The sequence below is a fragment of the Hylobates moloch genome, unplaced genomic scaffold, assembly GCF_009828535.3.
Source record: "Hylobates moloch isolate HMO894 unplaced genomic scaffold, HMol_V3 SCAFFOLD_3, whole genome shotgun sequence".
Lineage (NCBI taxonomy): Eukaryota > Metazoa > Chordata > Mammalia > Primates > Hylobatidae > Hylobates > Hylobates moloch.
In genome coordinates this window covers 163,971,710-163,990,749 of record NW_026652278.1, presented here as the reverse complement: position 1 = coordinate 163,990,749, position 19,040 = coordinate 163,971,710, and the positions used below count along the sequence as shown (strand labels likewise).

Sequence of the window (19,040 nt, the reverse complement as noted above, 5' to 3'; positions counted from 1 at the left end):
AACATGCTGGAATCACAAAATTCATTTACTTATATCCAGTATCAAACACTGGAAAGATGGAATTACATATAAAATTTTAAATAATTGGAAATGAAAATGTGATACATTAAATATTCATAAATTATTAAAGAATTTTTAAAACTCAGCTTGATGGCCTCCACTTAAAATCCTAATTTTAATGCTTGAAATTACCATTTGATACATGCCAGACTTATATAATTGAATCGGTTTTCACAGGAAATAGAATGTTAAGCAAGAGTTTTAGCTATTAGAGCAAATTTCACTGTGATAACTTTTCTCTCTCCTTCATCTGATCTTCGTTGAAGATCAGTTGTGTGGATCTATTTCTGAGCTCTCTACTCTCTTCTATTGATTTATTTGTCTGTTCTTTGGCCAATACCTCATTGTTTTGATTGCTGTAGCTTTACATTAAGGCTTTAGGTCTGGTAGACGTAGCCCTTAGACATTTTTATTCTTCTTCAATATTGTGTTGGCTTTTCTATTTAATTTGACATTCCATATAAACCTTAGAATCAGTTTGCCAATATTCACAAAATAACTTGCTGGGATTTTGATTTGGATTGTGTTGAATCTATAGATTGAGTTCAGAAAAACTGACCTCTTGACAATATGGAATCTTTCTATCCATAAATATGGAATATATCTCCATTTTAAAAATACTCTTTGTTGTATTTTTTATTCAGATTTCAATTATTTATTGCTGGCACATAGGGAAACAATATACTTTTATATATCAGTCACGTATTCTACAACCTTGCTATAATAGCTTATTAGTTCCAAAGTTAGTCTGCTTTATATTGATTTTGTAATTGTAGTGAATTGCTATGCAAATGTTAGCTGTTATTATTTGTATAATTTTTAAATAGGGATAAAAATATGTCATGCAAATCTTTCAGTTTTGTAATGAAGATAAAAGGAGTCCATACTAACTTAGATAAATATTTAAGGTATACTTTATCAAATGCAATATGCTAAGTGTTGTTCAATAAAATAAAAATGCACTGAATTTCATTTAAAATATTTTCAATACAGCAGAAACAAAGAAACATACTATTTGAGTTATTTATCACTGCATGACAACTCATTAGTGACTTAAACAACAATAACTTTTTTTTTATTAGTTCATGCATTCTTTTGCCACATGTATTAGGCAGCTGTTGAGTAAGCTGGGCTGAAATGTTGAAAACACTTCTGTCATGTGTCTGCAGAGTGGTGATAACTATAAGCCAGAGCACCTCATTTCTCCTCTAAGAAGTCTCTTATTATAATAGTTGTACAACTTTCCAGTGTTTCCCTATGGATGCTTTTTAGAGCAGGATAGCCTGGGCATTCTTTTTGTATAACATCTGCATTCCAAAAGAAAATTTCTCAAAAGCAAAAGGTCAAGAACCTACTACCAAGAACATACCAAGCATCTGCTTGATAAGATACATTAGTAGGACATTTACTAATGTCCCATTTTCAAATAGTAGTATAGCCAAGTTTAAGGTCAATGTAGAAGAACATGAATACAAAAAAAGGTACAAAGAGAATTAATGTAACAGTCAATCATATGCCTGTAACTACAATGAAAAACAATAGAGGACTATTTTTTTAGAGTGGGATTAACAGGGCAAGAGTGATTATTTTTCAGTGGGGAGCAATGTAGACTCATGATAAATATGACATTTGAAATTGGTAAGATTTCAAAGTATAGGTTTGATAAATAGCATTTCAAGCACTGGTAGCATTTCAAGTGGAAACACTATGCACAGAAGCATGAAAATGCAAGACCTCATTGTGTGACAAGAATGCACTATAGCCAATGAGAAATAAGCGTAAGAGTTAAGATCTGGAGGTAGGTTGGGCCATGATTAGGAGTTTGGATTTTATAATGTAATACTATTTGAGCAGAAGAGAAGCATGAGCATGCAAATGAGTTAGGAAAATTATCCTAGCAGCAAAGTAGAGTCGATTGAATGATATTAATTATTTGTTCAAAAATTGGAGGAAGAAAAATTCAAAAATCAGTGAGAGGAAGTAAGAGCTATTGCATATTGCCTACAAGGCATCCAAACTTGATCAAAATTTGGCAACTCTGATGTAGGAAAAAGAAGATTCAAAATTTTCTGGGAGGCATGGATTGGGAGAGATGGGAAATCATGGTAGATGGGTCCTGACTCCCAGTGATGTTCTTCAGTACCCATTCACAACACAGTTTAGGTACTGTTCATCTTAACTTGCTTCCAGCATGACTATATGGATAAATGGAAGCCTGTACCCAGGGATTCATGAAGAAGAAATGACTTTGTAATTTTTTTCAAGTAACAAAAGGAGGGACAAGATACATATTATGGTGAATTATAGCCATGGGGGAGAAAAAAGTTAACAAACAAAAAGCAACCCTGTATATAGTCCTTTTTCCTTTAGTGGGAGGGAGAGACCCTACAGAAAGAGAATAAAATTGCAGGGTACATATCCAAGGCTGTTTTTCCCAGGAAATATGGGAGTGGATAGAGGAGATGGGGCTGTATGCTCATGGAAGAAGCAAAGGATGACTGGCTTACCAGCCTGATCTCCTTTGAGAACCAAGGCTGGTGTATATATTTCAAGACAGCTACAAATCCAGTTCCTAGGTTTTAGTGAAGACAATTAAGAATAGCTGAACAAAACATCTTAGAGGTTTTAAAGTTGAGCCAAGACTAACTCTGTGAGAGAAGAAAGATCAAGAGGCTTGAGTTGTGAACTTCAAGATGGTTAGAGAGGACACAGATTAGATATCGTTTCTCTTTTTTGTAGGATGATTTCTCACTATGCAAGAATGTTACAGGTAAAAAAGGTTAAGTATTTATACCCATTCTTCTGAAGAGAGTTGATTCCCTGAAATGATTTGATTTGCTGAGTGTGGTGATGAGTGGAGACTTAGGAAGGTGAGAGGAAAAATGTCCCTATTAAATAACTGGGAGGGGCTGATCCAGTTGTTGAGGAGGAAAAGAGGAACAGGCCTGATTGGGAAAAAGCTGGGGAAAGGAAGAGCAGAGGGACAAGAGAGGGAAGGAGAGTAGAGGGGATGATAAAGGAAAAAGAACTTTATTTGGGAGAGAGAAGGAGATAGAAAAGTCACAATTGGCATAGTGAATATAATTATGAGAGGAGGCCAGGCACGGTGCCTCATGCCTGTAATCCCAGCACTTTGGGAGGCTGAGGCAGACAGATCACCTAAGGTCAAGAGTTCGAGACCTGCCTGGCCAACATGGTGAAACCCCATCTCTACTAAAAATACAAAAATGAGCCGGGCCTGGTGGCACACACCTATAGTCTCAGCTACTTGGGAGGCTGAGGCGGGAGAATTGCTTCAATCGGGGAGGTGGAGGTTGCAGTGAGCTGACATGCCAGTGAACTCCAGCCTGGGCAACAGAGCAAGACTACATTTCAAAAAAATAACTATGAGAGGAAAAAAGATACAGGTGGGGCATTTATAGAAATGATTTTATATGCCATGCATTGGACCATTCTCCTCAACCTCATCAAGAAATTTTTTCAAATTACATTTGAATTAGTATTTTTATTCCCTTTATTTCTCATTTATTTTAAATGTAGCCACACAAAAATCTGGTGGTTCAATGACAGCAGGAAGCGAATGTGCTAATTTCATCTCACATCAGGGGAATCAATAGATACTATTCCAGGCTTGGCATTGATAGTCAAATAAAGATGAGTTATACCACAATTTAAACACACATGGATATAAAAATATCTTAAATGAAGAAAAGAGTCCATACATTTTAAGTAACAGAAAAAAAAAATAACAGGAAAGTAAGTCACATAGCAAAATTAAAGAAACAGCATGATACATAAAAGTGTGTAAGTTACATAATTGAATTAAGACATATGTCAGTTATTAAAGCAAATCTAAATGTCAAAATCACTAGTAGAAAAGTGAAAACTCAGCCCGGCATGGTGGCTCACCCTTGTAATCCCAGCACTTTGGGAGGCCAAGGTGGGCAGATCACCTGAGGTCGGGAGTTTGAGACCAGCCTGACCAACATGGAGAAACCCCGTCTCTACTAAAAATACAAAATTAGCTTGGCGTGGTGGCACATGCCTGTAATCACACCTACTTAGGAGGCTGAGGCAGAAGAATTGCTTGAACCCAGGAAGCGGAGGTTGCGGTGAGCCGAGATTGTGCCATTGCACTCCAACCTGGGCAACAAGAGTGAAACTCCATCTAAAAAAAAAAAAAAGAAAGAAAAAAAAAAGAAAAGAAAAAACTTTGAGGTTTGACGAGCAAAATATAAAATTTAAAAAAAATTATTTCAAAATAGAATGGGTATATCCCTGTTACTCATTGTGAAAATCTGAAAAATAAAAAAAGGACTGGTAAGAGTTTAACAAGAATGTAAACAAAACAACCCACAGAAGTTAAAATTTCTACACTAATGTCAGAAAAAGGAAAATAATATCAGAGAGAAAAATTTTCATTAAAAATAATTAAATGACAAAAATCATATAATAATAATAATTCATGTATTCTGGAACAATGATATAAAAGTCACAGCTTTTCACATTTTTTTGCCTTAATAATTGAGCAAAATAGTTATCAATCAAGACTTATTTAAAGTGTAAGAATAAATTGATAGAAAACACATAGCAATTTTAAAATTTACCTCAACTCAATTGGATACAAAAAGTACAAGTATAATCAATTTACAATTTTCTTCCTGGAAATCTTAGCCAATGTAATGGGAAATATTAAAAAGTGAAAGAAAAAATGTAAAGCCTACAAGAAATTAAATACTACACAATTCAATTACTGGAAACCCATGACAATCAAGTAAACATTAGTAAGCACCTTACAAATTGTGTAACTGATTTAATAATGAAACCAGAATTTTGAAATATGTATCAATAAGCATATCTGACTTTTATAAAACAAATACAGAAAATATAAAAAGAAGTTTGGAGAACCATCTTCCTTACTAAAATGACCTTTAGAACTAAATGTATTTTCCAAAAAAATTTCCCCAAGGTTTTTAAGTATAATAATATTTTCTAGAATTAAGGGATTTTAAAACTGAATAAAATGATCTAAGGTACATTTAGAAGATGATTTTAATTTTTTTATTAAAGTATCATCACATCTTAGAACTTAAATCCTTAGAAAAGACAGAGAATGAGTGTTTATTTAAAAAGATAAACAAAACCTATAACTATCATGATAATCAAGAATAGCTTCATGTAGGGGGCCAGCAACTAGGAAAAAGCACTTGAAGCAGGAAGGTAAATGGGATGAATATGAGGAACATAAAACCCCAGAGAACTGCAAAATTTGTTGCAGGGGCTGCAGAGGTGTTTCAGGTTCAGATGTGGGAGACATGGAAGCAAGATGGTGATGGCAGTGACAGGCCATCTAGAGTGGCTGCTGCCACTAATAGCTGCAGTGGGGAGGTGTGAGCAGTGGTAGGAGTGGTTACAGGAGCAGCAGTGGTGGTGGTGGGACCCCTGTGCCCTGTATCCCCAAGACAGCTGGCTGCACCACCCCTACCCTCACACTGCCACCCCAGGCCCAGAGCCTCTGCCACTCTGGATCCTGGCTCACATCACCCCTCTCACCTGCCACTGCTGTGGGGCTGGCACAGGGAGGAGGCAGAACTGGGCCCAGGGTGGTGCCACACTCCACAGAGCCAGCGAGAGCCAGGGATGAGTTGAGCAGTCCCAGAGCCCGTTGCCCTGGGGGGCTGCCTCGATGGGGCTGGGCCGAGCCACCGCCAGTTGGGGAGCAGCGGGGTCAGCCGCAGAGGGGCATGCAGAGAAGGGCCCAGTGTGGACCTGGAGCACCCACCCCAGGCTGCGAGGAGGCACAGCTGGGGCTCCATGGAGCTGGCGGGAGCCCTGCCCTCCCAGGTACAGGACCTGGCATCTGTGCAGTCTGCACCCTTGGGGGCCTGGGCAGGTCCCCCCTTCCCCCACAGGCTCAGGAGTATCTGCTCGCACTCCCTGGCCTCTCCCCACTCCTGGCACCAACTCTGATCTTGGGGCGCTGTCACAGCTCAGCTGGGTATGTGCATCCTTGGGGGCAGCACTGACACACCAACCCACTGCTACCTTGGCCCTCTCCAGACTTTGGGTGCTGATGAGTGGTGAGGTTGGGGGAGGGGAGGGAAGCTGAGGTTTGGGGGCTGAGGGTGGCTCAGCACTGGCTTGCAGGTACCCCCCTTGGTGCAAGCAGCCTGGGCACCATGAACAGTTTCAGGAGGCAGACAGGTTTCAGGAGGCAGACAGGCTTCTGGGTGGAAGGCAGTGGGTCCTGGTGAGGGCCCACCTTCAGACCAGGGAGGACCTGAAGGGTGGGGGCTGGGCTGCCAGTATTACAGACTGGAGTGGGAACTTGCAGTGCCCTTTCCAGTCCCACTCATGGCCATTCATGGACCAATCAGCATGCACTTTCTCCCCTCTGAGGCCCATAAAAGCCTCAGGCTCAGCCAGGGCAGAGCAGACGACAGGACAAACAGCTGCAGAGGAGCTACCCTCTCTGCTTTGAACACTGGACTAGACACCCTGGCTGTGGAAGAGAGCTGCCCCCTGTGGATCTCCTCTGAGCTGTTCTATCACTCAATAAATCTCCCCTTCATCTTGCTCACTCTCCACTTGTCTGCATACCTCATTCTTCCTGGTTGCAAGACAATAACTTGGGACCTACTTAATAGAGAGGCTAAAAGAGCTGTAACCAAAACAGAGCTAAAACATGCTCTTTGCTTGCCACATTGCCAGTGAAGAGAAGGAGAGTAGAGCTGCAGCCCTTTGAGGACCCCACACCTGGGAGCTCCCTAAGCAAGAGTTATGACTCCCTCTTTGGGGCCCTGAGGTTCCTAGCATCTCTAAGCTTCCAGGCACCACCACATTCCCCAGTGCCAGCTGAGGAAGCTGCTTGCAGTGCACCTGGTGCAGCCACAGCCTCACAGAGAGCTGGCACCTGGAGCTGCCCATGCTGTGGCAGCAGCTGGTGTATATGACTGCTTAGTGGCAGGATCCCATACTTGCTCACACACCCCTCACTGCTCCACACCTGACTCACACTCTCCTTGGAGGTATGGGATCCAGGCTGGTAGCATGAACCAAGTGCAGCCTGCCATGCCAAGTGGGTGGAACAAGCCCAGCAGGTCCGAGCAAAACTTGGGCAAAGTGCCACCAGCCACAGGTTTATAGCCAGAAAAGCAACACCCCCAAGATCCCCTAACAATGGGGATCTGGAACTGTAGGTGATTTGAGGAGACAGCGTGTTAAAAACTCTCTCACTTTTTGTCACTGCCATTAAGTAAGGCTTTCAACTGAAATTATTTTTGTACTCTACCCTCCACAGACAGAGAGAAAAGCCATAATTGTCTGCTTTTTAATTGAGGACACTAAAGTCTAGGAAGCTCTTTCCCAGAAATCCAGTGACACCTGGGGAAATGGGCACTCAACAGTTGGTGTTCAGATGGGCTGTTGGCTCACCCTTTCCCACAAACCTATCATATCCCTCTTCGCCATCACTAAAATGACTCAGACTTTACGGTTACAAAAAGAGTAGCTGTGTATTAAAATTTATAGTGTGAATATCATTAAGAATCTCTTTCACACACACACACACACACACACACACACACGCAATTGAAAGAGAAGCACCAAACTCATTAACTTATTACAACAAAGTAACATTGTTGATAAAACAAAAAAAAATTTGTAAGAAATGTTGTTGGTGCATTTCTTAAATGTTCAGAGAAACAATTGAATACACATTTCACGTCTCTCTAAGTCCATAATGAGTCAGTAAATTAAGCTAGAGATCTTTGGAAAGTATGGATAATATGCTGGGGAAATCTTATAGAGGATGACCAAGGAACAAAATGGTGCTTTGGCATCTCTGTCGATGAGATCATTTCCGGGCTGTGCGATAGTAAATTAACCCAGCATGGCAGTTTCTAGATTATAACAGCGTGCCATTCAGGATTGAGACTTTTTACTTTTTATGGGAAAAAATTTATTTTGGTAAAACAAGAAGGACCCTCCAAGATCATTTAACACTTTTATAAATTGTTGTTAAAGGATAATTTTCCATTTTATTAAAGAGAAAGTCAGCCTCAAAATCACTGTTAGTTAGGACTCACAGTTAGCTACTGCAATGAAGAATGAAATAATGTGATAGGTATTATCATGGAAGACAAACAAAAGTGAAAGAAGGTAAAAAAAATTATGCATCAATTTCTCCTCTGAGGGGCAATTACTACTCTCATTCTAGTGCATTTTCTTGTATTAATTTTTCTATGTAAGTATATTTGTGTATTAACTAAAAATGATAAACTTTATGCCTTTTATGTAAAAGGAGTTTACTATACATATAATTTTATATCATAGATTTTTCAAGAAATCTCAAGCATATGTATGGCATTACCATTTTTAGTAAAATTAATTTTGAAATCTATCTCATATTTCCCCCCTCAAATATACTGCAATTTACTGAGTCATCTTCCCAGTGTTGGACATTTAAATTTCATCCAACTCTTCAGTATTATTATTAATGGTACAATTAATATTTTGGTTCATAAGTCATCATTTAAATTTGAGATTTAGTAGTATAGCTTCCTGGAAATAGAATTATTGGTGTGGAAGATTTTATGGCTCATGATTTATATTGCCAATTTGCTGTTCTGAGAGTATGTAGCAGTTTACACGCTCACTAGTGCCTAGCATGCTATATATTCTTCACAAACCATTAATTTAATAATATTTGAAGAATTTATTGATTGAAAGCTAAAATGGGCTCCCTTAATCTTTGGCTTTTTTTACATTTTCTAATACTTCATAAGCCAACTTGAAAATTTATATTTTTTCAGAAAATGGTACAATTGTAGATGATCCCTCTGTTTTTTTTTCACCAATTAAACAAAGGCTTTATTGTATTTTGCTAAATGATAATTGCTTTCATTATGTCTCCAAACATTATTTCACCACTCATTGATAATTGCTTTCATTATGTCTCCAAACATTATTTCACCACTCATTATAACAAGTTCAGTGAAGATATGCTTATCTAATATTGTACAATATTGTTGTGTTCTGTACATAAACATGCCTACAAATGAGTTCATTTGAGAATTAAATAATTAGGTAACTGATGTTTTAAAGGCTTTGTTATACAGAAATCTCTGGTAGATATTACAGAGATTTTTAAATGTTTTGAGCTATTGGTTAAAGTTCTTGGATACGCTGAGACATATAACAATTTTTTCCATTCAAAATAATGGAACATAGATCCTGTAATTGCTAAATCTGCTAACACTCTTTTGGGAACAGCTTAGAGGTAAGTAAAGAGAGATGCTTGTGTATGAAAGTGCTTCGTAAACTGTACTGTATAAATGTAAACTACTACCATTTTCAGGTAAAATCAGAGAATAAATGTCCCTGTTGTTGGAAGAGTCACCTCAGGATTCATCTACTCATCTAGTCCAACCTCCCCAGTGACTGGATGAGGGCACAGACTGAGGCCAGAGGCATGAGGCTCGGGATTGGAAGAGGCCAATGCAAGGACAGAATCTGCAGGCCCAGCACAGGGCTCTTTCTCCTCCCCTGCGTAATTTATCTTTAAAAACACTGATCATTGTCTGGTGCTGGGAGCACCAAGCCCTTTAAAACTTATAAATTAATGGGGGATTACAGTAAAAAGAACTTTTTACCTAGCCCTCAATAAATAGTTGTTGGTGAAATTGGAAATTTGAGGTTGAATTGTTAACGTTTGTCTTGGTCACTCCTCTCTCGTGAAGACACCCATCAACTCAGAATCACCTCCTGAACTTTAATTCTTTTCATACATTCTGGTGACTCCATTTCCTTGTCAGTCATAGTAGAGGGTTTAATGAAACAGCACAGCACGAGTTCCTTGGAGACATTACCAGAAACTCTGCTCAAAGCAGCCAGGGACATCCAACTGAAAGGCCTGCAGAGAGAGCCTTCAAAATGCTCATCAACTAGCATGGTAAAACGGAGGGCCTTTCCAATATAACAGTAAATCTGTCCCGTACTTGAGCCCCACTTTGGGCACCAGCCCTTGCTTGAGAAGTAATGGTAGGCCATGTAGGTGGTCCTGAACGTGGGCTGAACTACAGTGAAAGCTTTCCAGAGCTTCACTATCGTTAAGGGCTCCTTCTCATAGCAAATACTTAAACATTCCAGAGCATAGACCAGGAAGAAGGCCTCTTCTAGGCTGAGCTGCAAATACTCAAAGATCCTATATGGATTTCCTCTGCAGATTATTCTCTTTCTTTGCACCAATTCCTCATTTGGGGATCCTTCCTCTCGCTCACGGCACACTCGGCTTCCTGCACCAGCACGTACTGGTCCCAGCATGCAGGAGACCAAAATGCTGGCTGCTGTCCTCACGGTGAGGGCCAGACTGGAGGACAAGAGCATCGTGTTTGCAGCAACACACTTGGGGCAGAGGTGAAGCATCCTCTCCCACGCTTTCCTGAAAGCCTTCTGTTGGTGGGTCGCTCCCAGAACCCTCCTGCAGGCAGCCTAATGGCTCACTGGGATCACCCATAACACCTGATTTTCCAGAGTCCCCGTTTATCACAGAAGGTCTCTCTCCTACCGCTGTGCCTTCCATGTTGGAAACCATTCCAGAGTTAAGCTCATCATGCATTTGAGCCTGTTCATTCCTTTTCACCGGGGGATGCCCAAGCAGATTCATGTAATCCTTGAGGATTCTGCGCACTGTACTCTCACCCTGTCCCTGTCTATGCATCAGCTCTGCCACCCACTCAGCACTATGCTGATACTTCTTTGATGTGATGATAGGCATGTTTGTCTTCATATCTTTCCATTTAGCAACCAGTTTAGGATCTGAAATTGTGATGGTTGGACGGCTTCTTGAAAGAATACCTTTTCCAAAAGAACCTTCCCCATAGAGCTGCTCAATGTCCTCTGCATTCCTCACAATCACGTTGTTGTTAATTATTTCAGCATAGAATATCTTGCTTTCTGAGGACCATGGTCCTGACCAGAAGGGATTGGCAATGGAGACTCATAAGTCTCATACATTCTTCCTTTCTTGTTTGGGGCATGGAAAACTGCTTCTGCCATTTTTCAGAGGAGCTGTTCTTTCTTGGCCCCAGGCGCTTGCCGTTCGATCCTTCAATTTCTAACTGACCGTGAATTTATTCTCATTACTGTTTTTATTAAGATGGATTAATGACTTATATATAAAAATTAAAACTCAAACTGTAAGAAAATAAAGTGAATATTTCCCTCACGACTAAATGAGAAAGGAAATTATAACTATAGATAAATAAAACAAGCCAAAAAGGAAAATCCACATACATGATTTAAGAATGTGTAAACTTAATATAAAACAAGTGACAATTGAGAAAAATATAGGTCACTGATATGGCTAAATAATAAAATATAAGCATAAATGTGTAATGCATAATATGTGTCTACACATCCTTGCATTTAACCCAAACCTGGGATGTATTCATCATTCTACTTGTTAATATTTTCTTACTTCTACTTTTATTTTTATTATTTCTTTCTACTTTATCTACTTAATCCTTCATATAATATTACACAGTATAAATATATTTCCCTTTTAGGTTGAGTAGACTGTTTATACTTATCATTAATTTTACACTTATCACCAAAATTTTTCTGAACACTTCAGTGTCAGCTATCACTTGCCGGAAGATGATAAGATGAATAAACAAGAAGCAAATGCAAATTAGTAGAGAACCTAGGAAAAAATATAATTTTTTTCTCAGTCTGTTTTTGGCATAGCTGCTTATCATTTTGATCGCATAGTGAAAACATATATATGTAATCATTGTAAGCCAGTAAAACTTTTTAATGTATTTTAAAATTAAATGTCACAATATTTTCTCATATTTCTGAAAGAGTAACATGATTCTGAGGTGTTTTGACCTATATAAACTGTTTTGAAAAATCAATATGTTGCTTATAAGATATAGCTAATATTTGGCCTTGGTTTTCCAAGATAATGCATTATTACCGTAATATGATGAGGTATGAGTTTCTGACAGCTATAATTGAATCTCTGGCTGTTCAGTTCCAAACAAGGTGAGGAAAAAAAAATTGTGCACTTATGAAGCTTTTAAAATTGCTTTTTGAATTATTACTTTTTTGGCTGACAATATTACATTGAGTAGTTCTATAACAAAAATTTCAGGGGCTGTTTAAAAATATTTAACATTTTAAGTCCTATACTAAAGAATTAAATTCCAGCTATAGTATTTTGCCATGCTTATCTCCTTAATATACTACATTATTTAGGGTATTAATGAGAATTTAACATGTCAAATACGAGACTCATAAGTTATAACACAACTAACTTTTAAGTAACACAATGATAGGGTTGAAAGTTAGTTTGGAAATAATCGAATTCAACTTTGGGATAAAATGGTTTGGTAGCCGTGTCCTCCAACCAAGGGCATCCTGGGGAGAAACTGCCTGATGAAGTCACCTAGTAAATGTGCTTCCTGATGCTATTTTCTGTGGAAAGGTAGTGGACAATTTGAAGCTTTAAGATGCTTTTTAGCAAGGTGTACATGCTCTGTCTAAGTTGCTTATGGCAAACAAACTAGGAAAATGTGGATTTAAGAGGCATGGTCCACTGGAAAATGTCATTTATACGAGTATAAAATAGAGACGTTTCAAAATTAAAAAGGTTTTTCTTGTGTAAATGATACCCTGAATGGCTCACTTAGAGACCTCATATGTTAAATCTGGGCCACAATATGTACTCTTACATCAAGGAAAGATGTAGGCATTTGCTTAACAATACCAGAGGTTTACATATTTGCTTATGTCTCACAGCCACCAGTACCCATCAAATTATCTGTAAAAAATGGCATTGGGTAAGAGATGTGATTCAAGTAAGCCTGATTTTAAAATTCTACCTTCTGTGTCATTTTTAACCCCTTTATTCACAATTGAGAACAGAAAATCAGGGAGGTTAAGTAACTTTCTTGTGGGTCCTCTATTTGTGCAGCTATGACTCTCATTAAACGTGTGACCCTGAATAACTTACTTACTCTTTCTATACCTCAGTTTTCTTATCTGTTACTAGAAATTATAATAGTACATACCTCATAGGTTACTGTCTAGATTAATGATCTAATTTATGTTAATGTAATTAGAATATTTATTGGAGCTACAGTAAGAAAGATGTGTTCATTTTATGATTTTTTTCCAGCATATTAGATTTGTATAGTTTGGAACTTAAATTTTGGGTTCCTGGCCCATCACTGTCTTTATATACTGGGTTTCATAAATTTCTCTATTTTCGGAAAAGAAAATGATAATAAGACAAATACTTTAAAATATTCCCTTAATTTTGAAAACCACAAAATTTTAGAAATTCTCTTTTTTGAGACTATACAACCAATGTTTTGAATTATTACTGTATAGAAAAGAATTTTCAGATTCTATAATTTAGAATATACTCATTACTCTATGTTCAAATTCACTTTTGCTTCTGAGTAAGTGCAATGGAAATTTAATAATGGTGACGGAGAGACCATCTCTATTATAACCGACTTGTGAATTTTGGCATTTATATTACATAGATGAAATGTTTTAGGAGTGCTCTGTATCTATGTATTAACCTTTGATTGCTTATTATATGACAAATGCTCTGCTAAATGTGTTCACATAAACTCATCTCACTCAATAATGATGATAACTCTAGGAGATATGCATTATGATTGTGCCTACTGTGCAGAAAGACGGAATCAAGCAAGGAATGTTCAGTAGCTGCTCAACTTCTTGTGCCTAACTAGTGATTTTAACTGCTATTTAAAGACCAACAGTCTTATGTGGTCACGTCTCATAATTCTTACTCAATGTACCATACTGGGCAAATAACATCCTCTTTCAGCCTCAGTTCTTTCCTTTATAAAATAGTAAAAAAATTAGATAATTAATTTAAAGTACTTAGTATAGTGCCTGATATACAATTATAGACTAATAAACTAATAAAAAAGTAGGTGGTCATATAGATAGTAAATGACAAAATTAGAAGGAGTCAATCCTGACCTGTTGAAGATCATTATTATTACAGAGTTGAAAGGAGCACTTACAAACATGAGAATATTTGATTATTTATTCATTCTGATTGATTTACTTTGTTTTAACTCTTGCTGAGCACAGTGCTTAGAAAGAAAACCTCTTGCCATCAGAATGTCAATGATTCGCCTTTTCTCCTAAGATCTGCGTGGTGGTGTTGGGGAGGGTTAGTGTGGATAAAAGTGGAAATGGAGAAAGGGGGCAGAAAAATTTAAAAGACACTTCAGTTCGTTTGTTGTCATTTAGTTTTACAGTAAAAGATAATTCCATTGAAAACTGTAAGAATAATATAATCTCAAAAAATGTCATTTTTATGTATTTCACATGTATAGCTTTGGTTCATAAATTGGATATACAAAAGAAAACATGCTAGGATATAGTGTGTGCATGTATTTTTTTTTTTTTTAATTTTACTTTAAGTTCTGGGATACCTGTGCAGAATGTGCAGGTTTGTTACATAGGTATACATGTGCCATGGTGGTTTGCTGCACCTATCAACCTATCATCTAGGTTTTAAGCCCTGCATGCATTAGGTATTTGTCCTAATGCTCTCCCTACTTTTCTTGCCCTCCAACCCCCGACAGGCCCCAGTGTGTGATGTTCCCCTCCCTGTGTCCATGTGTTCTCATTGTCCAACTCCCACCTATGAGTGAGAACATGAGGTGTTTGGTTTTCTGTTCCTGTGTTAGTTTGCTGAGAATGATGGCTTCCAGTTTCATCCATGTCCCTGTAAATGATGTGAACTCATTCTTTTTTATGACTGAGAATTTCATGGTGTTTATATGCCACATTTTCTTTATCCAGTCTATCATTGATGAGCATTTGGGTTGGTTCCAAGTCTTTGCTATTGTAAATAGTGCTGCAATAAACATACGTGTGCATGTGTCTTTATAGGAGAATGATTTATAGTCCTTCGGGTATATACCAAGTAATGGGATTGCTGGGTCAAATGGTATTTGTAGTTCTGGGGTTTAAGATCCTTGAGGAATTGCCACAGTCTTCCACAATGGTTAAACTAATTTATACTCCCATCAACAATGTAAAAGTGTTTCTATTTCTCCACAGCCTTGCCAGCATCTTTTGTTTTCTGATTTTTTTTTTTTTTTTTTTTTTTGAGAAGGAGTCTTGCTCTGTCACCAAGGCTGGAGCGCAATGGCGTGATCTCGTCTCACTGCAACCACTGCCTTCCAGGTTCAAGCGATTGTCCTGCCTCAGCCTCCCAAGTAGCTGGGATTACAGATGTGCCCCATCATGCCCAACTAATTTTTGTGTGTTTAGTAGAGACTGGGTTTCATCATGTTGGTCAGGCTGGTGTTTCCTGACCTTTTAATGATCACCATTCTAACTGGCGTGAGATGGTATCTATTTGTGGTGTTGATTTGCATTTCTCTAAAGACCAGTGATGATGAGCTTTCTTTCATATGTTGGCCACATGAATGCCTTCTTTTGAGAAGTGTCTGTTCATATCCTTTGCCCACTTTTTGATGGAATTGTTTTTTTTCTTGTACATATGTTTAAGTTCCTTGAAGATTCTGGATATTAGACCTTTCTCCAATGGGTAGATTGCACAATTTTTCTCCCATTCTGTGGGTTGCCTGTTCACTCTGATGATAGTTTATTTTGCTGTGCAGAAGCTCTTTAGCTTGATTAGATCCCATTTGTCAATTTTCGCTTTTGCTGCAATTACTTTTGGTATTTTAGTAATAAAACTTTTGCCCATGCCTATGTCTTGAATAGTATTGCCTAGGTTTTCTTCTAGAGTTTTTATGGTTTGGGGTTTTACATTTAAGCCTTTAATCCATCTTGAGTTAATTTTTGTATAAGGTGTAAGGAAGGAGTCCAGTTTCTGTTTTCCACATATGGCTAGCCAGCTTTCCCAACACCATTAAATAGGGGATCCTTTCCCTATTGCTTGTTTTTGTCAGGTTTGCTGAAGGTCAGATGGTTGTAGATGCATGGTGCTATTTCTGAGGTCTCTGTTCTGTCCCATTGGTCTATATGTCTGTTTTGGTACCAGTATCATGCTGTTTTTGTTACTGTAGACTTGTAGCATAGTTTGAAGTCAGGTAGCGTGATGCCTCCAGCTTTGTTCTTTTTGCCTAGGATTGTCTTGGCTATATGGGCCCTTTTCAGTTCCATATAAAATTTAAGGTAGTTTTTCCTAATCCTGCAAAGAAAGTCAATGGTAGCTGGATTGGAATAGTATTGAATATATAAATTACTTTGGGCAGTATGGCCATTTTCATGATATTGATTCTTCCTATCCATGAGCATGGAACTTTTTTTCCATTTGTGTGCTCTCTTATTTACTTGAGCAGTGGTTTGTAGATCTCCTCAAAGAGGTCCTTCACATCCCTTATAAGTTGTATTCCTAGGTTTTTTATTCTCTTTGTAGCAATTGTGAATGGGAGTTCACTCATGATTTGGCTCTCTGCTTGTCTTTTTTTGGTGTATAGGAATGCTTGTGATTTTTGCACGTTGATTTTGTATCCTGAGACTTTGCTGAAGTTGCTTATCAGCTTAAGGAGTTTTTGGGCTGAGATGATGGGGTTTTCTAAATACAGAATCATGTCATCTGCAAACAGAGACAATTCGACTTCCTGTCTTCCTATTTGAGTACTCTTTATTTTTTTTATGTTGCCTGATTGCCCTGGTCAGAATTTCCAATACTATGTTGAATAGGAGTGGTGAGAGAGGGCATCCTTGTCTTGGTCTGCCTTGGAATGCTTCCAGCTTTCAGTATAATATTGGCTGTGGGTTTGTCCTAAGTAGCTCTTATTATTTTCAGGTATGTCCCATCAATACCTAGTTTATTGATAGTTTTTAGCATGAAGGGATGTTGAATTATATTGAAGGCCTTTTCTGCATCTATTGAGATAATCATGTGGTTTTTGTCATTGGTTCTGTTTATGTGATGGATTATGTTTACTGATTTGCATATGTTGAACCAGCTTGGCATCCCAGGGATGAAGCTGACTTGATCGTGGTGGATAAGCTTTTTGATGTGCTGTTAGATTTTCTTTGCCAGTATTTTATTGAGGATTTTTGTATTGATGTTCGTCGGGGATATTGGCCTGAAATTTTCTTTTTTTGTTGTGTCTCTGCCAAGTTTTGGTATCAGGATGATGCTGGCCTCATAAAATGAGTTAGGGAGGAGTCATTCTTTTCCTATTGTTTGGAATATTTCCAGAAAGAATGGTAACAGCTCTTGTTGATACCTCTGGTAGAATTTGACTGTGAATCCGTCTGGTCCTGGGCTTTCTTTGGCTGGTAGGCTATTAATTACTGCCTTAATTTCAGAACTTGTTATTGATCTATTCAGGGATTCGACTTCTTCCTGGTTTAGTCTTGGGAGGGTGTATGTGTCCAGGAATTTATCCATTTCTTCTAGATTTTCTAGTTTATTTGTGTAGAGGTGTTTATATTATTCTCTGATGGTAGTTTGTATTTTGGGGGATCAGTGGTGAAATCTGCTTTATCATTTATTATTTTATCTATTTGATTCTTTTCTTCTTTATTACTTTAGTGGCCTATCTATTTTGTTACTCTTTTCAAAAAACCAACTCCTGGATTCACTGATTTTTTTGAAGGATATTTTTGTTTCTCTATCTCCCTCAGTTCTGCTCTGATCTTAGTTATTTCTCGTCTTCTGCTAGCTTTTGAATTTGTTTGCTCTTGCTTCTCTAGTTCTTTTAGTTGTGATGTCAGGGTGTCGATTTTAGATCTTTCCTCCTTTCTGATGTGGACAGTGAGTGCTATAAATTTCCCTCTTAACACTGCTTTAGCTGTGTCCCAGAGATTCTGGTACATTGTCTCTTTGTTCTCATTGGTTTCAAAGAACTTCATTAGTTCTGCCTTAATTTCGCTGTATACCCAGTAGTCAGTCAGGTGCAGGTTTTTCAATTTCCATGTAGTTTTGTGGTTTTGAGTGAATTTCTAGTCCTGAGTTCTAATTTGATTGCACTGTGGTCTGAGAGACTGTTTGTTATGATTTCCATTCTTTCTTCTGCATTTGCTGAGAAGTGTTTTACTTCCAATTATGTAGTCGATATGATATAGTGGTTTTATTAGAAATTTGTATTTCTGTGTGAGGTAGGAAGGAGGAGAAAGTTGGATTTGGTCAAATCAGTAAACAAATATAATTTATAAAATGTAACTTTTTTCATCAGAATAAGCACCTTTGAGGAGCCAAGAGTTTCTTCTTTTGCCTATTGGTGTTTGATAATTCATTACTTATTGCTTTGAATATTTCATTTTCTTGGCACATGTGTTAAAGAGGAAAATACATATTTAATTAAAGTTCAAAAGAGTATAACTTTGAGAACTGCATTTTGTATTTCAAAGAATGCATCACTCTTCAATGCTTTCAATTTACAAAAGAAGATTTATTGGTTCCTGTAAAGTATGTTTTTTGTTTTTGTTTTTGTTTGAGACAGAGTTTCACTCTTTTGCCCAGGCTGGAGTGAAGTGGCACCATCTGGGCTCACTGCAACCTCTGCCTCCTGGGTTCAAGCGATTGTCCTGCCTCAGCCTCTTGAGTAGCTGGGATTACAGGCACATGCCACCACACCTGGCTAATTGTTGTATTTTTAGTAGAGATGGGTTTTTGCCGTGTTGACTAGGCTGGTCTTGAACGCCTGACCTCAAGTGATCCACCCATCTTGGCCTCCCAAAGTGCTAGGATTACAGGTGTGACCCACCATGCCTGGCCCAAGTATGATTTGATAAGCCTCATAGATGAGGTGTTGTACACAGGTGATAACATCCATCTTCACAGAATTTCTGGTTTGGAAATGTACAATGACCATAAGACAGCCTGCATTAAAAGTAATTTTTATAAATTACTCATATCTCACAGTTCATTTTACTGTGACTTATGTCTTTGGGTCTCAAGAAAATATGCTTAATTCATACATAAAAACATT

At 38.0% G+C, this 19,040-nt stretch overlaps 1 pseudogene; it reads right to left on the bottom strand.

Moving 5' to 3' along the window:
- Positions 1 to 4,009: 4,009 nt before the first annotated feature.
- On the bottom strand, positions 4,010 to 11,118 carry LOC116480386 (tRNA-splicing endonuclease subunit Sen2-like; annotated as a pseudogene).
- Positions 11,119 to 19,040: the final 7,922 nt, after the last annotated feature.